Below are 27,185 nucleotides of genomic sequence, written 5' to 3'. Positions count from 1 at the left end.
TTTAGAAAGGGAGTTGAAAAGCAATAAATGAATTTCTGAATTGTTTTTCACTACTACCCAATGGCTAGTTAACTTACAAGAGAAAAGATGAACAGGAATCTAGGAGTTGACACTTTCAACACCTTTGAAATATGGATGAATGAACATTTGTCATTCAGGGTTGACCAGTGTTTGAGGTTCTGGGTAGCTTTGTTTCTGAGGGCTACACATTGGCAGAATTTATACATTCTCAGCAGTTGTTTCTCACTAGTTAGACTGACCACACAGTGACAGATGCTCTTTCATCCTTTGCCAATATCCAGCAGTGCAAAACTTTATTACAGCAATATTCCCCTTCTACTGAATTGCTTACATTTATTTTTCATAGTGTTTGGTAGCCTGCCTAATCAGCTTTCACAACACCAAGTATCTACCATTATACAGGTTTTGTCCCATAAGCAGGATACCTAAGCCACTTTGTTTTTCTGGAAACCACAGTCAAGGGAACCAAGCACCTAAGGGCCACACAGGGCTTTTGGGCCTTTGTGTGCAGATGCTCCACTGAGAAGGTGAGACTCTAGAAAATATGAATGGACAGATGTAGGTTGTGCCCTATTTACAGCTAGCAAAACTGTTCTTTCTTTGAGCTGTCTTTGGGTGGTTCTGGATCTTGCGAGGACTACTTTGTATTTCTTTGTGGATACCACATGCATCCTTGCAGAAATCATAACCTTGGTTAAGTCTGGTTGGTTTTGGTGAGTCATTTGGGATGGTAAGTTCGAAAGCCAGAAATATCAACTGTTTGTCCTGACTAAAATAAAATATAAAGAGATTTGAAAAAAAAAATTTAAATATCTCTATGCTCAGAAAGCTTAATTTTGATCTTTTTGTTCGCCTCCTTTCTTGTTGGTATAATTTTGCTGAGAGAAATGTAAAATTGGCTGGGCGCGGTGGCTCACACCTGTAATCCCAGCACTTTGGAAGGCTGAGGTGGGTGGATCGCCTGAGGTCGAGAGTTCAAGACCAGCCTGGCCAACATGGTGAAACTCTGTCTCTACTAAAAATACAAAAATTAGCTGGGCATGGTGGCAGGCGCCTGTAATCCCAGCTACTTGGGAAGCTGAGGCAAGAGAATTGCTTGAACCCAGGAGGCGGAGGTTGCAGTGAGCCCAAATCATGCCCTTGCACTCCAGCCTGGGCAACAAAACCAGACTCCATCTCAAAAAAAAAAAAATTTAAAATTGTATTGGTCTTTTAGAAAGCTTAAAATCTCCCCAAAGTGGCTCCTTTAAGAATTGTTCGCCCATTTATTTTTACCATTCCCTCATATTTTATCCTCTTTACCATCTTCAGTACCATATGAATTTATCTACAGTCAATGTCTAATGACTCTGAGACCCCTTAAGAAACACAGAAAAAGATGACATACACCCTCCTTTGGTGGTCTTCTGTTTTCCTTGTGGAGTCCCAAGAGTCATGGGCAGGTTCCTCTCAGGTCTAAAGCTCTGCTCTCTTTTTGCATTGAGTTACCTGATCTCTTTGGATTTGAGGGTGCCAGGATTACTTTATACTATGAGAGAAAACTCAACCTTTGTGTGTGAAATGGCTAGCAAGTCACTAGTGGGAGCAGCAGTTTTGGATGTGGCTGCCTGCAATTGTAAATAAAGATTATTACTGCAGGAGGCTACTCAATTCTTTGAGTGTTTAGTTATAAAATGCATGGTTTGAACACTTGGAGGATGTGGAAATACTCACCACAAAGGGAAAAGACTCCCATGAGAATGAACTGATCACAGGGTGGGCAGAGTGGCACTGGGTAGCCTACTAGCCTTGGGAGAATGTGTTTGGATGCACTATGGAAATGTTGCATGGCTCTGTCCCACGGGCTTTCCCTCTATGGGGGGACCCAAGTTTCAGTGTAAAAAAAATGGAATTCTTTGATTTGGGGACACCTAGGTGTTCTGTCTTCCAGCTGCACCTGCTTTTCATATATGTAAGTATTAGGCTCTGAAAACTACAAATGCTGTATTGGCTCTATTCATTGATGGAATCTTCTCTGATCTCAGTGATCCAGTTAAAAAGCAGAGACAAAATTAGAAGCTTCCTATCTAAATCAAATTAGACTCCTAATAAAATCCTGCTATGGCTATAATGTTGTTACCCTGGCATCCATTTTTAATCTTCCTCTAACACAACCAAATTCCTTCTTGAAAAAGCTGAAATTTTCTCTCTGTGCTTTGAAATATAAATTTGCTACCCCATTTTCTCCAAAATTGAGTAAGGGTTTCAGACATGTGAGGCAGATAAACTTAACGTTCCATTTATAGAGGCATAATTTAATCCAACTGTCCTTTTAAACTAGTTATTTGTATCTGTCTCATGGCCAAAATTTTCTAATCAAAACTATAAAGGTTTATTTGTGTCTGTTGGTATTTTTTACATATATATATATGTATACATGTCTGTTTGTATATTGTCTACATGGGACCAAAATGACCAAATTGACTTATAAATAAATGAACATTCATAAATTAAGTAAATAAGCTCAAATTCTTTTCAAGTTTATATGACTTCAGTAATACTTGGTAGATAAAGCCAGTTCTTAAAATGGTTGGTAAAGTGAGATGGAAATATCTTCTGAATTTAATTTATATCTTTTTGCCTGGGTCTATTGGTCAGACAGGATTATACTGTCTCCAATAGATGTGTAAGGTCATAAAACTGTTTCTTCTGATATTTTGATACTTGCTTAATTTTTCTGTGACCCTTTGTCTTTGGTTTTGAGCCTTTATAGATTCTGGGGTCTAGACAAGTGACTATGTTGAGATCTGGGGACATATGTGTATCCAAAGTGCCTGGTCATTAACTGTCGGGCAGAACCAAAGTTAGTATGTCCTCCCAGACCCAGCTGTGCCTTCTGGCCATGCTAGTTGGATCCACCAGGTATTGTCTCCACACCTCTGTCCTTTTCCTAGCCTTTGCACCTGATATATTACAATTAAAATTGCTTACTTCCTAGGTAGTTTTCATTGAAAATTAGGGTAACTAAGAGTTAGCATTGCACTTGTATACATAATTAAAACTACTACATAAAAAAATTTGATATCAGAGAGTATAAGAAAATTAAGATATATTTTTGGTAACAAAGTTTATAAAGAAGGCATGAGAATGTGCTTTTTGTTGAAGAAAAAGTAATTTTGTCTGGCTTAGAGGTTCTTAGAGGTTGTTTTAATTGAAGAAAGAAATGAAAATGATAGATAAAAACTAAATGGGTATGGAAAGTTGGGGAGAGATAATGGAAAAAATTCTAAGAGGTTATAAAAGGCTTTTGAAAATCTTATCACATGTGGTCAAAGTTGATTGAGATTGGATCAGTATGTGTATAAGGTTTTATTAAATTCAGATTCAATAATAATACACTGATACAAAATTAGAATTTGGCTTTCTCACTTGAACAAATTTTTTATGCAGTATTAATAAGAGACAGTAAAATATTTCATTTGCATTTTGAGTAAATTGCAAAAAGGAGGGAGAGTTTGTCTCATGCTATCATTATTAGGAGTTTTGATTATTTAGCAAACCAAGTTTCTTTTCAATTAAAGAGTAAAGGTTTTGGCTTTTTGAAATCTTTTAATTATCACTTTGCTGAATGAATAGTTATTATTTTACAGTGACCTACGTGATCTTATTTTGATCAAGTATTTTAAACATTTGATATATGATAAACTTCCCAAAATTAAATTTCAAATTCTAAATTAAGTCTTTTTGACCTTGAACTAAGCTTTGGAAATTCCAAAAGTCCAAGAGGATCGTATTAGGCTTATTTGGCTTATGAAATATCATCTGGGAAGCACTGTCAAATAAATGATGTTTAACTTTCTTTGAGTTGTTTTTGTACATATGTGTTATTAGTATGTGTTCCAAAATTGTATGAGCTTCCTAGGATTCTGACATGTCTTGGTATATGTTAATAGTCATAATTATTATGTTAAATTATTGTATGCCACAAAAATAGATAAATTTTCTTCTCAATTACATCTTTAACCATTGATAATCTATCTTTTGTCATCCACAATTATTACTTATTTTTATTTATCTCAAATAGCAGCTTATAATCAGCTATAGTCCAAAATCTGCTGCTTCTTCAAGGACAAGTACTTTTAAATTCAGGTTCCTGATAACTTTTGACATCATACCATTAGACTAGGTAAAAACTTGCAGAACTCTAATTTAAAAACTGATGGGTTCATGAAAATTGCTAACCTAACATGAGAAGAAAAAGAGTTAATTATGTGGGACTGAACTAAGGAAGGACTGAAATAATCTTTTGACTTTTTGTTTGAAACACTGGTTATTCTTTTTATGTTTTGTTTTCCAGAGTCAAGAAAACTTTTTCTTAAACTATTTATGACTTATAACAATTGAGTAAAGTACTTTTATGAGCAAAATGGAAACATTTACCTTCTTCTTTATCTAACTTCTCCAGAATTCAGAAACTATTCATGAGTATTCTTATTTTATGGCAATGTAGTAATTTGCATAAGTTCAATAAGAATCTGTTTCTTTTGTAACAACACATAATTGGAGACACTGGTTATTTTACCAAAGCTTTTACTGGAATGTCACATTTTCAAACATGACCAAATTGCTTTGAAGAATGGAGATTTACTTTCAAGCCAATAGACTTGGAAAAGAAGACTTGGCTGGTACTTCATCTATACTGTTTCCTTACAAGGTTCCTGACCTTGCAGTAAGAAACGAATGTCACAGATGTAGGAACTTCAGGGTATTTTGGGGATCTCAAGAAGAGAGGAATTCACCCAATTCGTACAGGTATTACAGGCACAGTCTGATGTCAAATCCTTGGTTTGGCTTCTTAGACTCAAAAGCTTTTAAAAGTCTAATGAAAAATGTCTTACAAAAAAGTTCCAGCAACCTTAAGTTAAAAAGGTCCTATGTGGCCAGTCACTCTCCTTTCTGCACTTTATACAAATATTCAGGCCAAGAATAATAAGAGTAAAACTTATTTTGAAAATAAATTGGTCCTACTATGAATTATATTTGGTGAAAATGAGGGACTAGAGAGAAAAAAATGTATGTTTCAGAAGAAAGCTACAGCACACCTATTATTGGATCCTAGCCCTGATCATTGCTTTCGAATTCTTACTATTTGCCTACAGATTGGACTGAATTCTGAATTCTTTCCTGGCTACAAGTCTCCAAACTAACATTTACAAATTTGTCTCCCATTTATCTAACTTGAAATTAACAAAAATTAAAACTGTACTTTTCCTGAAGCCCTGAAAACTTGCTATAAACTTTGGGAGAAATTATTATGGCAACTTAGATATGCTTGTTGATATATGGACTACTCAGAAAGTTCATTGAAACACCTGATTCAAATAACGATCCAGAAAAATCTGCCATATTGCCCATGGAATCAGAAGATGCTTCAGAGACTCTAAGAAAAAGCAGTGTACAGACTACTGCAGACATTACCCTTCGTTTTTCTCCTGTTTCCATAGAAATGCCTCTGATTAAAGATCTGTTTTCCTACATTCTATGTAGATGGATCCTAGCCCATCTGCAATGTCACCTCCTAGAATGGGAAACAGCTGTTAAACTTAACTGACCTATTCTCAGGACTAAGACTGATTCAGGAAGATATGTGGCAATATATTTAAATTTGTTATTTTCTATTTATCCCAATTTGTTTTTCTCTTCCTTTGCCTATCTCTTACCTAACAACCTCTAATCTAAATCTCTACAAAGCCATCAAGTTGACTTTTAATATGTGAAACTTCCTAAAAGTAAAGTTTCAGAGGAAGGGACTTAAGGAAATGAGAATATTCACCCCAAAATATATTTCCTTGACATAGTTCAAAGTGGCTATATAGAAGGACTGGAAATACAAATACAAGAATAGCTGAAAAGCTGTCTTTCGTTGCCGGGGATTTGCATGTGTAGAGAAAATCTTCACTGATGTAGCCAGGTTTTCTCTGTGGCCCTTTGCTTGTTCTATCTAGGAAAGTTTGACAGAGAGTATGACATCTTTAAAGGTCTGAAAGAAAACTTTGCCATCTATTCTCTCTGAGGACCTCTATGTGTAAGGTTTCATCTGCATTACAAGGCCACCTTTTCTAGCTAGACCTCCTCTTCTCTCAGTGCCATAGCCTGTCCTGCCACCATAACCTGTTTTGATGATGCGCTGAGCCCTTATTTTTATTTTTATTCTATTTATTTATTTAATTTTTGAGACAGAGTTTCACTCTTGTTGTCCACGTTGGAGTGCAGTGGTGAGACCTTGGCTCACTGCAGCCTCCACCTCCTGGGTTCAAGCAATACTCTTGCCTCAGCCTCCTGAGTAGCTGGGATTACAGGCATCCACCACCATTAGCCAGGCTAATTTTCTGTATTTTTAGTAGAGACGTGCTTTCACCATGTTGGCCAGGCTTGTATCGAACCCCTGACCTCAGGTGATCCACCTACCTTGGCCTCCCAAAGTGCTGGGATTACAGGCATGAGCCACTGCACCTAGCTGAGCCCTTATTTTTTCCATAAACTCAAGATGGTACATAAGCTTCTGAACCCCATCAGGAGTTTGGGGTAATCACTCTGTGCTTCTCCAGTGTTCATGTCAATAGATTTGTATGCAATTTCTCCTATTAATCTGCCTTCTGTCAGTTGATTTTTCAGTGAAGCTTCAGAGGGCGAAGAGGAAGTTTTATGTTGCCCCTTACATTTCTCAGTGGTTGGACTGACCACACAGTTCCAGATGGTATTTCATCCTTTGGCAATATCCAGCAGGGCAAATCTTTATTATAGCAACACTTCCCTTCTACTGAATTGCTTATATTTCCTTTCAAAGTATTTGGTAGCCTGTTGAATGTGCTTTTACAGCACCGAATATCTACCATTATTAAAGAAACATTCTATATTCATCTGTTTACTTAATAGCCTTCCATACAAGACAGATTGAAGGAAAATATTACCAACCTTATTTACAGATAGAGGAATTTGGACTTAGAGAGTTAAATATGTATAGCGAGTCATGCAGACAGTAATCAGGCCGTGTGGCTAAAATATTCAAACCTTGTGCTCTCTGTCCTTTATCTTTTTCCCTAGATTACTCTGTCTCTCTGATGAATGAGTCAGCAGTTTATTGGGGTTTTTTTTCCCTATAATTACTATACATCCTTTTCTTCCTCATTATATATACTCAAATGTAATGCCATAATTAAAGATCTAAAAGATGTAGGGGTGGTGGTCCCTATCTCATCTCTGTTAAATTTGCCAGGTTGCCTCCTGCAGAAATGGATGGATTCTAGAGAATGACTGTAGTATAAACCACTGTGAGCTCAAACAAGTAGTAGCAGCATAGCTGCTATGCTGGATGTAGTGTCATTTCTAGAGCAGATTTATAAAGCCTCACTTTCCTATGGCCATTGGTTTAGTGAATGCATTCTTTCGTATTCTGGTCAGATGACAGGATTAGAAACAGTTTGCATTCGTGAGACTGGGCAAAATATATTCACTTATGATTTTCACTTCAGAGCTTTGCTAACTCTCCTTCCCTCGGTGCTATAAGTCTTAGGAGATTAGGCCTGTCAGAGTCCCTTGGAACATTACATCAATCCATTATGTCAATGACATCATGCTGATTGCACATGAGGAACAAGAAGTGGCGGGCATGCTGAAAGCCTTGTAAGACATGTGTGCTCCTGGTAGTAGAAGATAAAATTCCATGAAGATTCAGGGACCCGCCATTTCAGTAAAATGATTAGGGGTCCAGAGATTAGGGGTATGCTAGGATATTTCCTCCAAAATTAAAGACAAATCAATACTTCTTGCATTTCCTATGATAAAGCAAGAATACACTGGGTTTTCGGTTTTGAGGCCACACATTCCATATCCAAGAATATTGTTCTGACCTAGAGAAGGCTGCTAGCTTTGAATGGAGTCAGAAGCAAGAAAGGGCTGAGACAGGTCAAGGCAGCAGTGTGCAAACAGCCCCACCTCATAAGCCATACCACCTGGCAGACTCTATGGTGTTGGAGGATTCAGTGGTGGAAAAAAGTGCAGGGTGGAGTTTTTCACAAGTTCCTGTGAAAGAATCCCAATTTAGGCCAGTTTTAGATGGGCACATGACTGCCCTAAGACTACTTTTCCCAGCCTCCTATGAAGGTTTGTGTAAATATGTGACTATGTTCTGGCCAATGGAATATGAATGGAATAATGTGTGCTTCTCCTGTTTGTCCCTAAGAAGAAACGTGTGTTCTCTTAATTCCATTGTTCCTTCTTACAAATGACCAAGATAGGCTTAGCATTCCCCTCAGACTGACTATTTCAGGCAGGTTTCTTCTTGATTACAGGCTCTTGACTTTTCTTAGACCATTTGCTTTAGAAAACTTGCAATTGTGAATCATTTTCCTGCCCCTTTAAAATGTAAATTGTTTCCCAGCTTCTTGCTAGATTTGCAACCCAAGGATGTCTTTCTCAAGGACCTGGGACCCAACCCTTAGAAATTTCATCTTCAAGGAAGATATTGCCTCTATCTCTCAGTCTCTCTGGGAGGGTAGGTGACTAACTTCCGTAAGTGCCAATTAGAAAACACAAATGGCCTAATCACATGGAACAATCTGCCCCCTAATATCCTCCAGGACTTTTCCACCAGCTCACCCTAGTACTTCAACACTTTCCTGACTTTCGTTTTAATAACTCTGAATACAATTTTTCTTCTATCTTGCAGTTGTTTTGAATAGGGTCTTCCTTGCTTGTTTAACTCTGTCCAGTGTAATCTTTCTTTGACACAGGCTTCATAATGAGGAGAACTGGGGCAGCTGCTTTGGATGTTTTGGAGATTGCAGAGCTTCCCTTCCCCTTCCAGTGCTGTACCACCTACTTCTTGACCATGACATGAGAGAAGAATAAACATTCACTTTATTTTAGCAGCTGAATTTCATGTCTCTTGGTTGGAGCGGTTTCAACTGTCGTAAGTAATACAAGGGCCATTGGCCAAGCTACTTTAAGAAGAAGAACAAAATGAAGTTTTCAAAAAATATAAAATTTAACTTTGTTTTCCTCCTGTAAGCATAAATTATCACATTACACTTTGCTGAAAGTCAAAACTAAGTAAAACACAGAAGTACATGCAGTATTTCATCACACAATAATTTCAATAAATAAATAAATTTAGTCTCAGACTAAAATCACATTTTTAAGAAACAGGAAAACAAAGAATGAATAAATGTATATCTTAAGGCTCAGGCCAGCTAAATTATATAATGATTTATTTATTAGAAAAACATTACAGGGAACCTACCCTAAAGTCCATTTTTATTTATTCAATAAATATTTAACAAATACTCAGAAGAAGTGAATATAAAGACTTGATATGTGTAAAAAGAAATATTTATCTGTGTTGTTATGGACCTATATATATTTTTTTCTCAATATTCTTTTTTATTTTTAATTTTAATGGATACATAGTAGCTGCATATATTTTTGGGGTACATGGTGCGTAAGATATTCTGATAACGGCATACAATGCATAATAATCACATCAGGGTAAATGAAGTACTCATTACCTCAAGTATATATCATTTATTTGTGTTATAAACATTCCAGTTATACTATTTTAGTTATTTTTAAATGTACAATGAGCTATTGTTGACTGTAGTTACCCTGTTGTGCTATCAAATACTACATCTTATTCATTCTAGCTAGGTATATTTTTGTACCTATTAACCATCTGCACTCCCTCCACCTCCCACTACCCTGCCAAGCCTCTGGTAACCATTGTTGTAACCTCTATCTTCATGAGCTCAGTTGTTTTAATTTTCAGATCCCACAAATGAATCAGAACATGCAAAGTGTGTCTTTCTGTGCCTGGCTTATTTCACTTAACGCAATGTCCTCCAGTTCTATCCATGTTGTTGCAAATGACAGAATCTCATTCTTTTTTAATGGCTGAATGGTACTCCATTGTGTATCTGCACGCCATTTTATCTATCGTTTGTTGATGGCCACTTAGGTTGCTGCTGAATCTTGGCTATTGTGAATGTGTTGCAATAAACATGGGAGTACAGAAATCTCTTTGACATATTTTGTTTCCTTTGGAAAAATACCCAATAGTGGAATTCTGGATCACATGGCAGTTCTATCTTTAATTTTTTTCAGAAACCTCCATACTGTTCTCCATAGTGGCTGTACTAATTTACATTCCCAGCAACACTGTACAAGAGTTCTCTTTACTCCACATCCTAGCTGGCATTCATTACTGCCTTGCCTGCCTTATAGATAAAAGCCATTTTTACTAGGGTGAGATGATATCTTACTGTACTTTTGATTTACGTTTCTCTGATGATAAACGATGTTGAGCACCTTTTCATATGCCTGTTTGCCATTTGTATGTCTTCTTTTGAAGAATTTTCTTCAGATCTTCTGCCCATTTTAAAATTGGGTTATTAGATTCTTTCCTATTGAATTGTTTGGGTTCCTTATATATTTTGGTTGTTAATCCCTTTTTCAGGTCGATATTTTGCAAATATTTTCTCCCCTTTTGTGGGTTATGTCTTTACTTTGTTGATTGTTTGCTTTGCTGGGCAGAAGCTTTTCAATGATGTGATCCCATTTGTCCATTTATGCTTTGGTTCCCTGTGTTTGTGGGGCATTACTTAAGACATCTTTGCCCAGATGAATCTCCTGGGGAGTTTCTCCAGTGTTTCTGTTAGTAGTTTCATAGTTTGAGGTCTTTGATTTAAGCCTTTGATCCATTTTGATTTGATTTTTTTATGTGGTGAGAGATAGGGGTCTAATTTCATTCTTCTGCATATGGATATCCAGTTTTCCCAATGTAATTTATTGAAGAGACTGTCCTTTCTCCATTGTATGTTCTTGTCACCTTTGTTGAAAATGAATTCACTGTAGGAGTGTGGATTTGTTTCTGGGTCCTCTATTGTGTTCCTCTGGTCTACGTGTCTGTTTTTGTGCCAGCACCATGCTGTTTTGGTTACTATAGCTCTGTAGTATAATTTGAAGTCAGGTAACGTGATTCCTCCAGTTTTTTGTTTGTTTGTTTTTGTTTTTGTTTTTGCTCAGGATGGCTTTGGCTATTCTGGGTCTTTTGCAGTTCTATACAAATTTTAGAATTGTTTTTTCTATTTCTGTGAAGAATGCCATTGGTATTTTGACAAGGATTGCATTGAAACTGTGGACTGCTTTTGGTAGTCATTTTAAACAATATTGATTCTTCTAATCAATAAACATAAAATATCTTTTCATTTTTGGGGTCTTCAACTTCTTGCATCACCATTTTATACTTTTCATTACAGAGATCTTTCATTTCTTTAAATAAGTTTATTCCTAGGTGTCTTAACTAACTTATTTGTAGCTATTGTATCGTATGTTTCAAGAAATTTTTCAATTTCCTTTTCAATTTCTTTATTGACCCACTGGTTATTTAAAAGTATATTGTTTAACTCCATGTATTCATATAGTTTCCAAAGTTCCTCTTGTTATTGATTTCTAGTTTTATTCCATTGTGGTTAGAGAAGATGCTTGATATTATTTCAATTTTTGGAATGTTTTAAGATTTGTTTTGTGACCTAACATGTGGTTTATCCTTGACACTAATCCATTCACTGAGGAAATGAATGTTTATTCTGCAGTGATTGGATGGCACGTTCTATAAATATCTCTTGGATCCATTTGCTCTATAGTGCAGATTAAGTCCAATGTTTCTTTGATAATTTTCTGTCTGAATGATCTGCCCAGTGCTGACAATGGGGTGTTAAAGTCTCCACCTATCATTATATTGGGATATATCTTTCTTTTTTGCTCTAATAATATTTGCTTTCTATATCTGGGTGCTCCAGTGTTGGGTGCATATATGTCTTAAAGTGTTATATCCTCTTGCTGAATTGATCCCTTTATCATTACATAATGACCTTCTTTGTCTCTTTTTATAGCTTTTGTCTTGAAATCTATTTTGTCTGACATAAGTATAGCTACTCCTTATCCCTTCTTAAGTATTTGTATGGAAGTTTTTCATCCCTTTATTTTTAGTCTATGTGTGTCTTTATAGGTAAAGTGTGTTTGTTATAGGAAACAGATTGTTGAGTCTCATTTTTTAATCCATTCAGCCACTCTATGTTTTTTGTTTGAAGAGTTTAGTCCACTTAATTCAATGTTTATTATTGATAAGTAAAGATTACTTCTGCCATTTTGTTGTTTTCTATTCTTCTCTTCCTTCCCTCTTGACTTCCTTTTTGTGAAGGTGTTTTTTTCTAGTGGTATGTTTTAATTTTTTGCTTTTTATTTTTTTGCACATCTGATGTAGGTATTCTGATTTGTGGTTAGCATAAGGCTTGCAAATAACATCTTGTATCTCATTATTTTAGTTTGATGACAACTTAACACTGATTGCAAAAAACAACAGACAACAAGCAAAGGGAAAAGTAATAGAAACTCCACACTTCAACTTCATCCCCCTGAGTTTTAACTCTTTGTTGCTTTTATTTGTATCTTATTATATTATGTCTTGAAAAGTTATTGTAGTTAATATTTTTACAGGTTTATCTTTTAGTCTTTCTTCTCAAGATATGAGTAATTTACACACCATAATTACAGTTTATAATATTCTGTTTGTCTGTGTACTTACAATTACCAGTGAGTTTTGTACCTTCAGATGATTTCTTATTGCCCATTAACATCCTTTTCTTTCTGAAGAATTCCCTCCTGTATTTCCTGTAGGTCAGGTCTGGTGTTGATTAAATCCCTCAGCTTTTGTTTTTCTGAGAAAGTCTTTATTTCCCTTCCGTCTTGAAGGATATACTTGCTGTATGTACTATTCTAGGATAAAACTTTTTTTTTTTCCCTTCAGCATTTTAAATGTGTCATGCCATTCTCTCCTGGCCTGTAAGGTTTCCACTGAGAAGCCTGCTGCCAGATGTATTAGAGATCTTTACTATGCTTTTTGTTTCCTTTCTCTTGCTGGTTTTATGGTCCTTTTTTAATCCTTGATCTTTGGGAGTTTGATTATTAAATGCCTTGAGGTAATGTTCTTTGGGTTAAATCGTCTTGGTGGTCTCTAACCTTCTTGTACTTGGATATTGATATATTTCTGTAGATAAGGGAAGTTCTCTGTTATTATCCCTTTGAATAAACTTTCTACCTCTATCTCTTTCTCTACCTTCTCTTTAAGGCCAATAACCCTTAGATTTGCCCTTTTGAGGTTATTTTCTAGAACTTGTCGGTGTGCTTCATTCTTTCTTACTCTTTTCTCTGTTGCCTCTTCTACGTATTTTCAAATAGCCTGTCTTCAAGTTCACTAATTCTTTCTCCTCCTTGATCAATTCAATGGTTGGAGGACTCTGATGCTTTCTTCTGCATGTCAATTGCATTTTTAAGCTTCAGAATTTCTGTTCCATTTTAAAAAACTATTTCAATCTCTCTAAAAATTTATCTGATAAGATTCTGAATTTCTTCTCTGTGTTATCTTGAATTTGGTCGAGCCTCCTCAAAACAGCTATTTTGAATTCTCTGTTGGAAAGGTCACATATTTGTCACCCTGGCATTGGTCACTGGTGCCTTGTGTAGTTTGTTTGGGGAGCTCATGTTTTCCTGGATGGCACTGGTGCTTGTGAGTATTTGTCAATGCCCAAGCATTGAAGAGTTATGCATTTACTGCAGTCTTTGCAGTCTTGTCTTATTTGTATCCAATCTTCTTGGGAAGGTCTTCCAAGTATTCAAAGAGAATTGAGTGTTATGATATAAATCTTTGGTCACTGCAGCCATATCCACATTAGGGGTCACCCCAAGTCCAGTAATGCTGTGTTACCACATTGGTGGTCTTTTGAAACTTCTGGGAGAATTTCCTGAATTACCAGACAGAGACTCTTGTTCTCTTCACTTACTTTCTCCCAGACAAACAGTGTCTCTTTCCATACTGAGCTGCATGGAGCTAGGTAGGGGAAGGGTGACACAAGCACCCCTGTGTCCACCACCCCTGGAAATGCACTGGGTCCAGGCCCAAAGCCAGCATAGCTCTGGGTCTTGCACAAGGCCCACTGTGACCACTGCTTGGTTACTGCCGAGGTTCACTCAAGGCCCAAAGGCTCTTCAGTCAGCAGGTGGTGAATCCAGCCAGGCTTGTGTCCTATCCTTCAGGAAGGTGAGCTCCCCTTCAGCCCAGGGTAGGTCCTAGAATGGTATGAAGGAGCAAGGGCTTGGAGTCAGAAATCTTAGGAATCTACTAGGCACTCTGTTCTATAGTGGCTTAGCTGGCACCCATGCTGCAAGACAAAGTCCCTTCCAGTCTTCCTTCCCCTTTCCTCAAGCAAAAGGACTCTCTCTCTATGGCCACCACTGCCCCAGGCCTGAGGTGACTACAGCCTGGCTACTCGTGATGTTCACTCAAGGGCCAAGGGCTCTTTAGTTGGCTTGTGTGGAATGCTGTGTGGCCTGGGTATCTCTCTTCAGGACATCCTAGGGCAGGCCCTCTGGCCTGGGGTGGGCCCAGAAATACTGTCCAGGAGCCAAAATCTAGAATCAGTGACCCCAAGAACTTGCTTGGTTGTCTGCCCCACTGTGGCTGAGCTGGTGCCCAAGCTACAAAACAAAATCCCCTTTACTCTTCCCTCTCCTTTCCTTGAGCAGAAGATATCTCTCCCCAAAGCCACCACGGCTGGGTATGTGCTGGGTCACACCTGAAGCCAGGACAATCCTGGGTCTCACCCAAGTCCCAAGGCAAGTACTGCCTGGGTACCTCTGATGCTTATTCAAGGCCCAAGGGCTCTTCAGTCAGCAGGTGATAAATCCTGCAGGATTCAGTCCTTCCCTTCAAGGCAGCGGGTTCCCTTCTGGCCCAGAAAGTGTCTCGAAATGTTGTTCAGAAGCTAATGCCTGAAATGGGGTCTTCAGGACTCTGCCTGGTCCTCTGTTCTACTGTGGCTGAGCTGGTGTCCAAGTTGCAAGACAAAGTACTCTTTATTCTTCCTTCTCCTCTCCTTAGGCAGAGGGAAGAATCTCTGCTGGAGCTGCAAGCTATTCTGTCTGAGGTTGGGGTGGTGCAAGCACTCCCTTAGCTGCTCTGGCTGATGTCTCACTAGGTTGCATGCAACCCAAGTCCACTGACTCTAGCCCAGCACAGCACCAGGACTTGCCCAGGAATTGCAGTCCTTGTGGCCTAGGCTGCCTTTAAGATTTATTTAGGAACCCAGAGTGCTTTAGCCAGTAGTGGTACGGCTAGCCAAATTTCAAGTTCCAGCTGCTGGGATAGTGGATTTCCCTCTGACTATGGCTGGTCTAAATGCTCCCTCTTTGGGTACAGGGTGAATTCTGCCCTATATTGCTTTCTGCTGTGACAGGGCAGCACTAAGTTCCAATGCAAAGTCTCAGAATCACTGTGTGCTCTCTCTCCCAAGTGCACATTCCCTCTCTGCAACACACAGCTGCTGCCAGGGATGCAGGAGGGGTTGGTGTCAGGAATTCAAGACTGGCTTTTCAACCTCTTTCAGTGCCTCTTTCTCTGATATATTGTTAAAGCCAGCTACTGTGATTGCTTATCTGATTTTGGTTCTTATGAAGGTGCTTTCTTTGTGGATAGTTGTTCAGTTTAGTGTTCCTGCAGTGGGGTCAGGGGGATGATCACTGGAGGCTTCTATTTGGCCATCTTGATCTGCTTCCTCTCTGGTCCTGTATATTTATTTTCTAATTTCATAATGCATTTTTTTGTCATCATGTCAATATTACAGTTTTCTTGAGATAATGCTAACTTTCCCCATATTACAGTTTTCTTGAGATAATGCTAACTTTCCCCATATTACAGTTTTCTTGGGATAATGCTAACTTTCCCCACGTCCCTCATTGAAGCTCTACTTTCTTTTCTCTCCATTTGCAATTATTCTTTTGTTTACTAACTAATTCATTGAACTCATTCAACAAAAACTTTTGAACACTTCCATTGTGCTAATGAGAACCCTAAAGGGGATTGGACAATAAAAATGAACAAATCAAATAAACAAAATAATTTTAGTTTGTGAGGAATAGGAGGTGGATGCCAGGAAAGGAAGTGCCACGACGATAAGGAGACTAGTGGGATGGGGCACAGAGAATAGATCAGATAAGCTGGATAGAGCAGGCCCCACTGTGGAAAGCTGGGGAAAGTAGATGCCAGACCAAGGAATGTGGCCATACAAAGACCCTTGGGAAGGAAAGAGCTTGATTCTACAGTAGAGAAGAAGGCTAATGAAGCTGGAACATGATAAGTAAGGAAGTGAGTGGGATGAGAAGAGGTGGGAATTGGAATTGGAGATGCCTGATTAAGGAAGGGATTTATGACACAGTGAAGGAGTTTAAATTTTATTCTAAGCACAAAGTAGATTTTTAAGGAGAGCAGTAATAGAATAAGATTTACATTTAAAAAAATATTGGTCTAGTTGGTGGTGGTTCTGGATTACAGGAGAGAGACTGTCTTACCTTTTGTGATTGAGGTCACATGCCTCTGGGAATAGGGGTGGGGATTCAGAAGAGTAATGACTTCCCCATTTGAGGACTTGAGGTGAAATCTCTGAATGCCAGAGTTCATTTGTGTATTACAGTTTGATTGGTCAAAAAAGGGTTCTTTTTGTATTCTGGTCAGACTCCCAGCCAGATGGCTTGTGGCTGAAACTGAAACAAAAAAATCTACTGGGCTATACACAAAAATTTCCTGCCTCCCCACTTGTTAGTAGGGCCTGAAGTTGTCACTGATGAGAGGTGAGGGCCATAGGGCCATTTTGGTCTTTGTACTCCAAGATGTGAGAACAAAGATGAATCTCTGATGATAACATGTTTTTTTGCTCTGGAGCATCAAACAGCCAGCAAGCATCTAGCACAGGTTCTTATTAGCACTCCACTTTAAGTCTGCATGGTGCTATTCTTAGTTAGGCACCCATCTTCTCTGCAGCAAGAATGTTTCTTAAATTTTGTTCTTCTTAAAACTTCTCGACACTGTTTATGAGTATCACCTTGAAGTTAAATGAGTTGGAATTAAGTCATTCATAACTAATTTACATGCAGCAGAAAATCCAAAGCAACTGTTCTAATACTTGGTAAATTATTATGTAGGAGCTAAACACATTTGAATAATTAATATAAATAATTAAGATACTTTGAGACTATTTGTGCTGTGTTGGCATTATGGGAAAAGAGATTTTAACTATCTGTGAAAAATTTATATTCAAAGAAAGCATCCTTGATGATGATTAAAACTCAAAAGGAATTTCCTTTCTCCCTTCCTTCCCTCCCTCCCTCCCTCTCTCTCTCTCTTTCTTTCTTTCTTTCTTTCTTTCTTTCTTTCTTTCTTCTCTGTCTCTCTTTCTCTTTCTTTCTTCTTCTTTTTTTTTATTTTTTTTTTGACAAGGTCTCACTCTGTCACCCAGGCTGAAGTGCCATGGCATGATCTTGGATCACTGCAACCTCCGCCTCCTGAGCTCAAGCGATCTTCCCACCACAGCCTCCCAGGTAACTGGGACTACAGGCTTGTGCCACTATGCTGAGCTAATTTTTGTATTTTTTGTAGAGATGGGGTTTTGCCATGTTGCCCAGGCTGGTCTTGAACTCCTGAGCTCAAGCCGTCTGCCCACTTCGGCCTCCCAAAATGCTGGGATTGCAGGTGTGAGCAACTGTGCCTGACCTTATTTTCTTCTTTAGTAATAAGAAGATAGTCCAGGCATGGTGGCTCACACCTGTAATCTCAGCATTTTGGGAGGGCAAGCTGGGTGGATCACTTGAGGCCAGGAGTTCAAGACTGGCCTGGCCAACATGGCAAAACCCCGTCTCTACTAAAAATATCAAAATTAGCCAGACATGGTGGCATGTGCCTAATGCATGTGGAACTTAAAACCTAGATGAGAGGTTGATGGGTGCAGCAAACCACCATGGCACATGTATACCTATGTAACAAACCTTCACATTCAGCACATGTATCCCAGAACTTAAAGTTGAATTTTTAAAAACAATTAATTAAAAATGAATTTTAAAAAATAAGGAGGCCAGGCATGGTGGCTCACACCTGTAATCCCAGCACTTTGGGAGGCCGAGGTGGGCAGATCATGAGGTCAGGTGATTGAGACCATCCTGGCTAACACGGTGAAACCCCGTCTCTACTAAAAGTACAAAAAAATTAGCCAGGCGTGGGGGCGGACACCTATAGTCCTAGCTACTCGGGAGGCTGAGGCAGGAGAATGGCATGAACCCAGGAGGTGGAGTTCGCAGTGAACCGAGATTGCGCCACTGCACTCCAGCCTGGGTGACAGAGCAAGACTCCATTCTGCTTCATGGCATCCAGAGTTGAATTTATACTTGTGAAATATGCAAATATTTTCAAGGTGTAAACTTTTAACTCCAGTTGAAGTCAACTGAGGCATTACGAAAAACAAAACTAACGTAGCCCATGTATTAGACAGGATTCTCTAAAGGGACAGAACTTATAGGATAGATGTATATTGGTACGGTTTGACTGTGTCCCCACCCAAATATCAACTTGAATTGTGCTCCCACAATTCCCACGTGTCATGGGAGGGACGCAGGGGGAGTTAATTGAATCATGGGGGCCAGTCATCCCGTGCTATTCTCGTGATAGTGAATAAGTCTCACGAGATCTGATGGGTTTATCAGGGGTTTCCGCTTTTGCTTTTTTCTCATTTTTCAATTGTCGTGGCCATGTAAGAAGTGCCTTTCACCTCCTGTCATTATTCTGAGGCCTCCCCAGCCATGCAGAACTGTAAGTCCAATCAAACCTCTTTTTGTTCCCGCTTTTGGGTATGCCTTTATCAGCAGCATGAAAATGAACTAATACATATATGTAAAGGGGAGTTTATTAAGGAGTATTGACACACACAATCACAGGTGAGGTCCCACAATAGGCTCTGTGCAAGCTGAGAAGCAAGAAAGCCAGTCTGAGTCCCAAAACCTCAAAAGTAGGGAAGCTGACAGTGCAGGATTCAGCTGCACTGTCGAAGGTCGAAGGTCCAAGCTGCGGTCGAAGGTCCAAGAGTCCCAAAGCTGAAGAACTTGGAGTCTGATGTTCAAGGGCAGGAAGTATCCAGCATGGGAGAAAGATGCAGGCTGGGAGGCTAAGCCAGTCTAGTCTTTTCATGTTCAGCCTGCTTTTATTCTGACCTCACTGGCAGCTCATTAGATTGTGCCCACCCAGATTAAGGGTGGGTCTGCCTTTCCCATTCAACCAACTCAAATGTTAATCTCCTTTGGCAACACCGTCATGGACACACCCAGGAACAATACTTTGCATCCTTCAATCCAATCAAGTTAACACCCAATATTAACCATCACAGTCTGTAATTTCATTTTTCATTTTAACAATCTTGATTAAACATTTTTTCAAGATTGAGATTTTTGGAGAAAATCAGTTTTAGGTACCACAATCTCGCTTCCTCAAGTTCTTTCTACCAACCTTCATGGGGCTGGACTACCACCCTCAGGATTCCAAATAGGATCATAGTAGAACCCACTTTCCCAAGAAGTCAGGAGCCAGCTCAACAGGAGCAAGTTCTACTTTGTTCTTTCCTTCCTTTGCCTTAATAAATAGACTCTCTTAGAATGCAAATGCCCTCTGGAAAGATGAGAGTTACAACTTTGCAGCACTTACTTGTCCTTCACTTGTTTGTTTATAAAAACATTTAAAATTAAGAAAATGTAACCAAGAGAATGGTATTTTGATTCTACATGTAGTTATTTTCAGAGCTGAGTAGGGTGAGAGGATACATTTTAAAGTCTTACAGCACTACAAGTGAGGGTGTTGGGGGTGTCTGGACATCAATGATAGACAGGGATGAAAAGGAAGAGATAATGAGAAAAGGTCCAGGAATTTGGAAATGGAAGGAAAAAAACATTCGTTGTTGTGAAGGGGAGAGAACTCTGGCTTAGATGTCAGGAAACCTTGATTTTTAGCCCCAGGTTTATAAACAAAGCCATTGTAAATACTAAAGTGAAATAGATCCAAGGCACACCTCATCTTTCTGTGAAGCTTATACATCTCTGGGACCTTCTGGGGGAAAATGATAAAATTATGAATAGAAAATTAGGTATAGAGCTTTGCAGGGGGCCTATGCAAGTGAGGAACCCTGAAGCTTAAACTGTACTCTCACCTTCTCTTCTAGAAATTCTCTTCTAGAAGTAGATATCAGAATTTCAATTCTCACATGACAATAGCTGAGATATGAAGGTAAGAAATAGCTTCAGGCTAGTACATAGATGGAACTAAGCCTTAAATTTGTCCTCATGAGCTGAAATCTCTGCCTTTTTCTATTTTTAATTTTTAAATGTTTATCTGATACATAGTTATGCATATTTATGGGGTATATGTGTTCTTTTGATGCAGATATACAATGTATAATGATCAAATCAGGGCATACCCATTACCTCAAACATTCATCATTGGCCTATCAATTACCTCAAACATTTATCATTTCTTTGTGTTGGGAACATCAAAATAATTTCTTCTGGCTATGTTGAAATAGAGAATACATTTTTTAAACTATAATCCCTACTGTGCTATTGAATACTAGAATTATTCCTTCTATACAACTATAGTTTTCTACTTATTAACCAACCTCTTTATATGCCTTCTTACCCTTCTCTGGTAACCACTATTCTACTTTCTACTTCTATCAGATCAACTTTTTTACTTCCCACATATGAATGAGAACATGCTGTATTTATTTTTCTGTATCTGGCTTATTTCACTTAACATAATGTGCTGCAGGCTCACCCATTTTGCCACAAGTGACAGGAGTTCATTCTTTTTTATGGCTGAATAATATTCCGTTGTGTATATATGCCATTCTTTTCCATTCATCTGTTGCTGAGTGCTTAGGCTGATTTCACACCTCGGCTAGTGTGAACAGTACTGCAATGAACATAGGTTGCAGACAACTGGCATACTGATGAAACTTCTGCTATTTATTACACAGTGAAACCTCCTTATGTGACCTCAGGCAAGTTACTTCATCTCTTGGGTCCTTCTGTCCCACCACGAACAATGAGAGGCAAGACAAAATGAAAGTAAATTTCTTCTCAGTTGAGTAAAAGCACTCCCTATTTACTCATACTAAAAACAAGAAAATTATCCTTCTTTCATCTCTCAGTTTCTTCCTTAAATCTAACATAGCATATAATATGGTGACTGCTAGTTCTGTGGTGATGTCAGCCTCCCAGGGTTTGATTCCTGGCCCTACTGCACACTAACTGTGGTTGCATGGGCAAGTTACCTGTCCTTTCCTCCTTTATAAAATGTTGATAGCCAAGAGCAAAGTCATGGAGTCAACCTGGCTGCCTATCAATGGTTGATTGGATAAGGAAAATATGGTACATATACACTATGGAATCCTACACAGCCAATAGTACAGTATAGCATAAAGTGCAACAATGCCCTTTGCAGCAACTTGGGTGCATCTGGAGGCCATTATCCTAAGCAACTTAATACAGAAACAGAAATTCCAATAACATATGTTCACTTATAAGTGGGAATTAAACCTTGGCCACACATGGACACAAAAGATGCAAATAATGGACACTGGAGGCTACAAGAGGGGAGAGGCAAGGAGGGGTCAAGGGTTGAAAAACTAATATGTACTGTGCTCACTACTTGAGTGAAGGGATCAGTTGTATCCCAAACCTCAGCATCTTGCAATATACCCCTGTAACAAATCTGCACGTGTAACCCCTGGACCTAAAATAAAAGTTGAAATAAAAATTATTGTAAAAGAAAATATGCTGACAGCAATTATAGTACTGACAGCATAAGTTATAGTGATTATTAAATAACTTCACACATAGTAGAGTAAGACTTAACCATTATTATTTTCTACTCAGTCACTAAATCAAGAAAGACTCCTATCTATAACTCTGAACATCTGCCTCCCCTATTTTATCTTTTTTCTCTTATATTTCCAATCAGAATGCTTCGCAGAATTCACTTTAGAATCAAGATAGAAACCACTAGTGCTGGGTCTCATATATCTGTTTCTAGAACTTGCCATTCCTTTTGTCATTCTAGTCAAGTTTTTATTTTCAAAGACCTACTACTGCTAAACTTCCATTCAACAAACTTTTCCTGAATGCTATTCAAGCAACTCATAATCTCATGGTGGTTGTTGATGGTGAGGATGAGAGTAAGAATACAAAATAAAAAGGGTTAGGATGCTTGTGTGCACAGTGGGCAAAAGGACCACAGCCCTTAGCTCGGCTGGGGTCTGGGGAAAGCTCCATGGCAGTGAGCTCAGTCTAAAAGAGGTTCCTCCAGCAATCAAAGAGCATCCAAGACAAGGAAAGAGCTTGGGCAGAGGCATGGACATGCCAGTATAGTCTGTCCCCAGTGGCTTTCCTATAGGATCATTCTCAGCAGGAAAGGGAGGGCTTTACCTCTCCCTTTCTCCAAGTCTCCCAGATTTGTAGTAGCAAAATCAGGCTTTTACAAATATACTTCAAAGTGAAAAGGTTGCAAAGACCTGCAAGAGGCTGCTGGCCGTTCTCAAGATCTCTCTACTCTGTAAGCAAAGACACAAATAAAAAATGACCTTTGTCAGACCCAAGGAACCCTAGTCATCTGAATAATCTGGAAAGGCTTGACTGAGCTCTTTGGATGAGAGGAAAGTTCACAGTGGATATGAGTATAGGCCGTAACAATTTACATCTATAACTTCCTCTTCTTTTTTTTTTCAATTTTTATTTTGAAAAATAAAATGTGCAGGTTTGTTACATGGGTATATTGTGTGGCACTGAGGTTTGGGGTGCCAAATTGATATCATTACCCAGGTAGTGAGCATAGTACCCAAAAGGTAGTTTTTCAGCCCTTTCTTGCTTCCTTCCCTGCTCTGTAGTCCCCAGTGTTTAATTTTTTCCATCTTTATGTCCATACATGCTCAATGTTTAGCTCCCACCTATAAGTGAAAACATGGTATTTGGTTTTCTGTTCCTTTGTTAATTCACTTAGGATAATGCCTCCAGCTGCTTCCATGTTTCTGAAGGGGATGAGTTCCTCCTTTTTTATACTTGTGTAGTATTCCACGGTGTAAAAATTCCACACTTTCTTCATCCAATCCACCATTGATGGGCACCTAGGTTAATTTGATATCTTTGCTACACAATTTTCAATGCTTAATGTAAACTTTAAAAAAAACTCTTAAATTTTTTTCTTCAGTGCTATGTTTATAATGTTTGAATGCAGCCCCAGGAATTTTTTCTCCCCAGCCCTCCTCTTTTTCTATTACAATATTCCCTGAATGGAAACCATTTGCCAAAATGTCTTTTCTGTAAAGGATTATCCAATATTTGCATTCATACTTGATTCTCAATTCTGGGCCAGGGCCAGGTCATCAACTAAGTTAATGTTCAGTCAATTACCATATTTGGTTATTTTAAGTTATTACTTAAAATTTTCAAGTTAAATAGTTCAGCAGTGCTTACAGCTAAAAGCTAAAAGCCTCTGGATCTCCCACCCATTTGTACCTTCCCTAAGGTATAAGAAGTCTAAGAGCACTGCTTTTAATTTTAAATGAGCTTTTTATTTTCTGGAGGATGCCACTTATCTCGAAATAATAAACTTTTTTGAATATGTCAATTTCAGGTGTTGTCTCTTGACTGTCTGCTGTTAGATCCTACTGTATCACAGAAGACTCACTTATACGCTCCCCAGTCATCTTCCGAGTACACTTACATGACTGTTTTCAGTTGCTTTTGCAATTACAAAAATATATACTTATCACCTTTATTTTTTGTTCCTTCAATTACAAATAATGTTGTGGGTTGAATTGTATCCCCCCGCCACCAAATTTATATATTGAAGTCCTCCTAACCCCTAGAACCTCAGAATGTGACTGTATTTGAGGTCTTTACACAGGTAATCAAGTGTAAAGTGAGATTTTTAGGGTGGGCCCTGATCCAATGTATCTCTATCCTTATAAGAAGGGGACATTTGTCTTGTACAGTCTTGTACAGAGGGAAGATGATGTGAAGACACGGGGAGAAGATGCCCATCTACAAGCCATGGAGAGAAGCCCAGAACTGATCATTTTCTCATAACCCTCCAAAGAAACCAACCCTGCCGGCACATTGATTTCAGACTTCTAGTGTCCAGAACTGTGAAACAATATATTCCAGCTGTTTAAGCCACCTAGCCTGTGGCCTCTGTTATGGCAGCCCTAAGAAACTAAGACAGATGATTTCTGTTGATTTCCAATATTGCGAGATGAAGGTATAAATAGCCCTTCCCTTTTTGTTTTTCTTCTGCCCCTTCTATTTCCACATACTAAACATTCAGGTGGGATACCTTTCTCAATATCAAGGGGTCTACCATCTTTCTCCTATTCTGAAGGAAGAGAAAGACCCTCTCATATTATTTTATATTGTTTTATACTCAGTACCTGTTTTAAGAAAAAACAACAAGGAAGTAAAACCAAAGACAGGCAGCCTGGCGCCAGGCCCGAAACCAGGCCTGGGCCTGCCTGGGCTAAACCCAGTAGTTAAAAATCAACTCATGACTTAGAAACCAATGTTATTTGTAGATTCCAGACATTGTATAGAAGAACATTGTGAAACTCCCTGCTCTGTTCTGTCTCTCTCTGACCACCGGTGCATGCAGCCCCGTCACGTCCCCCCTGCTTGCTCAAATCAATCACGACCCTTTCATGTGAAATCTTTAGTGTTGTGAGCCCTTAAAAGGGACAGAGATTGTACACTCAGGGAGCTCGGATTTTAAGGCAGTAGCTTGCCGATGCTCCCAGCTGAATAAAGCCCTCCTTCTACAACTCGGTGTCTGGGAGGTTTTGTCTGTGGCTCCTCCTGCTACAATTCCTCAAGTACTTTCATTTGTCTTCTCATCTAAAAGACCACATGTCTTTGGAACTGCTCCCTCCTTCCTGTGGCATGGCCTCATGAGTCCTGTCTTCCTCAGCAGAGTAAGGGAGATTTGAGACAGCTTCTTTTTCTCCCAGACACTTCCCTCACCCCACTTCCATGCGTGGCCAATGCTTGCCTCTCAATATCTGCCAGGCAAGGCTACAGGTGCATACAGTAAACTACTGACTTGACTGGCAAATATTGAGAAGCACATATTGGCCACACATGGCCTTCGTTGTCTTGGTCATAGATTGGCATAATAATTGTTCCTACTGTGGTGAGGATTAAGTTAGACAAAGCATGTAAATTAGTTAGCACACTGCATGCACTGAGAAGTATTATTATTATTATTATCCTAACAATTGTTCTCTCTAGCAGTTTGGTAGCATCCTGTTTCCCTTTCCTAAGTAAAATACTTTCCCAAATGGATCCAGTGGCATTCCGGTTCCAAGTTCTGGGGATAATGAGCAGAAGGTTGGGTATATCAGTAAAGTTTTCTGCTAATCAGGAACACTCCTCTTTCTGATTGCAGAATACATTCTTATGCTGATATGTAGTGATCGTATTGCATTCTTACAAACCTCTGGTTTTAAAAAAATCTTCAGTGACTAAAAATTCTTAAGAGATGTTTACTTATACTGTGATAGAGATTGCATTTTACTTCTCTAAACAACTTCTTAATAAGTAATTTCAAATCGTATGTTGAAAATAGGAATACCATCAGGGAAATGTTGATGCAGATGGAATGGTTTTTGAACTCAAAGTAATTAGGAGCTCTTGGCAAGAAGAAAGAAACTTTGAAGAAATAGAATCTAATCCTTTACCCACGATAATTTAATGTTGTACCTTTAATAAGCTCTCATTAATAGTTATTATTTTCTGCTTTACCGAAACTTTGGAGAAGTGAATATAAATGAGGCCTTGTTATTCTGAGTGCATACATTTAAAATATTGATTGTGTCAGTTCCGTATTTTGCAAGGTTCTGCTTTAATGCCAGAAATAAAATATCAGCTATCTCTTTAAAATGATACCAAATACTGGAATTGCTACATATCTAGCATGGAAAGATAGTGTGCCTAATAATAAAATTGTTGGCTTGGAAAAATTATTTAGCGTTTCTTACACATTAGTTTTTTTTAGCAGGTTCTGATAACTGACCGCATGCTGTTAACACCTTTGGTTAAATGTAAACACCTTCCCTTATCAATAGAGAGTAACACTTTGCTTACTTGAAAAAATGGGAAATAAGTGAAGGTTTTGTTATTGTAAAACATAATATACAGGGATTCAAAGCAGCCAAATCTCAATTATGATCACTAGAAACTAAAATCTCTATTAAATGTTGTATCCCAGAAACCGTAAATTTAAATCCAGAAAAGTTAATAGAACATTCCGTCTTTCTTTATTGACTTATTCATTCAACAATATGAGTACCAACTTTATGCCAAAACTCAGACTAGTTGCTATATATTCAAATATTAAAGGAAACAGACATAGGACATGCTTTTGGGAAGCTGAAACATTAATGAAGGAGGCAAACAATAAATGAATAAACAAAAAAATTAAACTGTCGTCTGTAGTTTAAAAAAACAACAAATAAAGTAGGATTAGAGATAATGGGAGTGTAGAACTTTGATAGGGTGGTAGTATTTTCAGAGGATATGACATTTATGCTGAGGCCTGAATGATGCCCGGGAGCCTATATTAAGGAGAAATAGGGGCATTCCAGCAGAGGAAACTACACATGCAAAGGCCTCAAAGTATACAGAAGTTTGAGAAATAGCAAGAAGGTCAGATTGGAGCAAGGCTAGTGCATAAAGGAAAAGATGGATTGAAATGACTTTGGACAGATAGACAGGAGTCAGGTTATATGCATGAAATAGTAGGACAGTGATATGTTAACCAGTATGCTGTGGGGACCTTTAATTTCTAGAAGGAAATGGTTGTGCCATTAATATCCAAATTATACATTGTTTTATGTCTTCTAGATAGTAGATATTGGTCTTCTTAAGTCATGGAGCAATTCAGGAGGCAATGTATGTAAGGAAGAAGAGAAAGAGCAGAAGCAGAGTGGTGGTAAAGAACTACCTGGAATGGAACAGAGAAATAGCATGTGCTGTGAGTATAAGATTTTGAGAAAAGATGAGATGCATGGCTGTCAATGTTGAATTTATTTTTTAATTTTAATACTATCCTTCCCAAAGGCTGAAAACCTGGGTTTCCAATAGGGCTACAATTTGTTCAGCAAATTTTTATTGCCCTTCTGATATGTGCCTGGAATTCTTCCATTTAGTGAGATATAATT

General features: G+C 38.5%; 1 long non-coding RNA gene across 1 annotated transcript in view; it reads left to right on the top strand.

Annotated features, from left to right (window-relative positions):
• The window catches only part of LOC129524258 (uncharacterized), a 49,358-nt gene extending 22,373 nt beyond the window's left edge, over positions 1-26,985 (top strand). Inside the window, exon 3 of the long non-coding RNA XR_008668021.2 lies at positions 26,869-26,985. This is a non-coding gene — a long non-coding RNA (uncharacterized lncRNA). The remainder of the gene's footprint in view (positions 1-26,868) is intronic.
• The last annotated feature ends 200 nt before the right edge of the window (positions 26,986-27,185 follow it).

Source organism: Gorilla gorilla, chromosome 7 (assembly GCF_029281585.2).
Source record: "Gorilla gorilla gorilla isolate KB3781 chromosome 7, NHGRI_mGorGor1-v2.1_pri, whole genome shotgun sequence".
Classification (NCBI taxonomy): domain Eukaryota; kingdom Metazoa; phylum Chordata; class Mammalia; order Primates; family Hominidae; genus Gorilla; species Gorilla gorilla.
The sequence above is the reverse complement of the archived record's forward strand: the minus strand, read 5'-3'. Positions and strand labels throughout refer to the sequence as shown.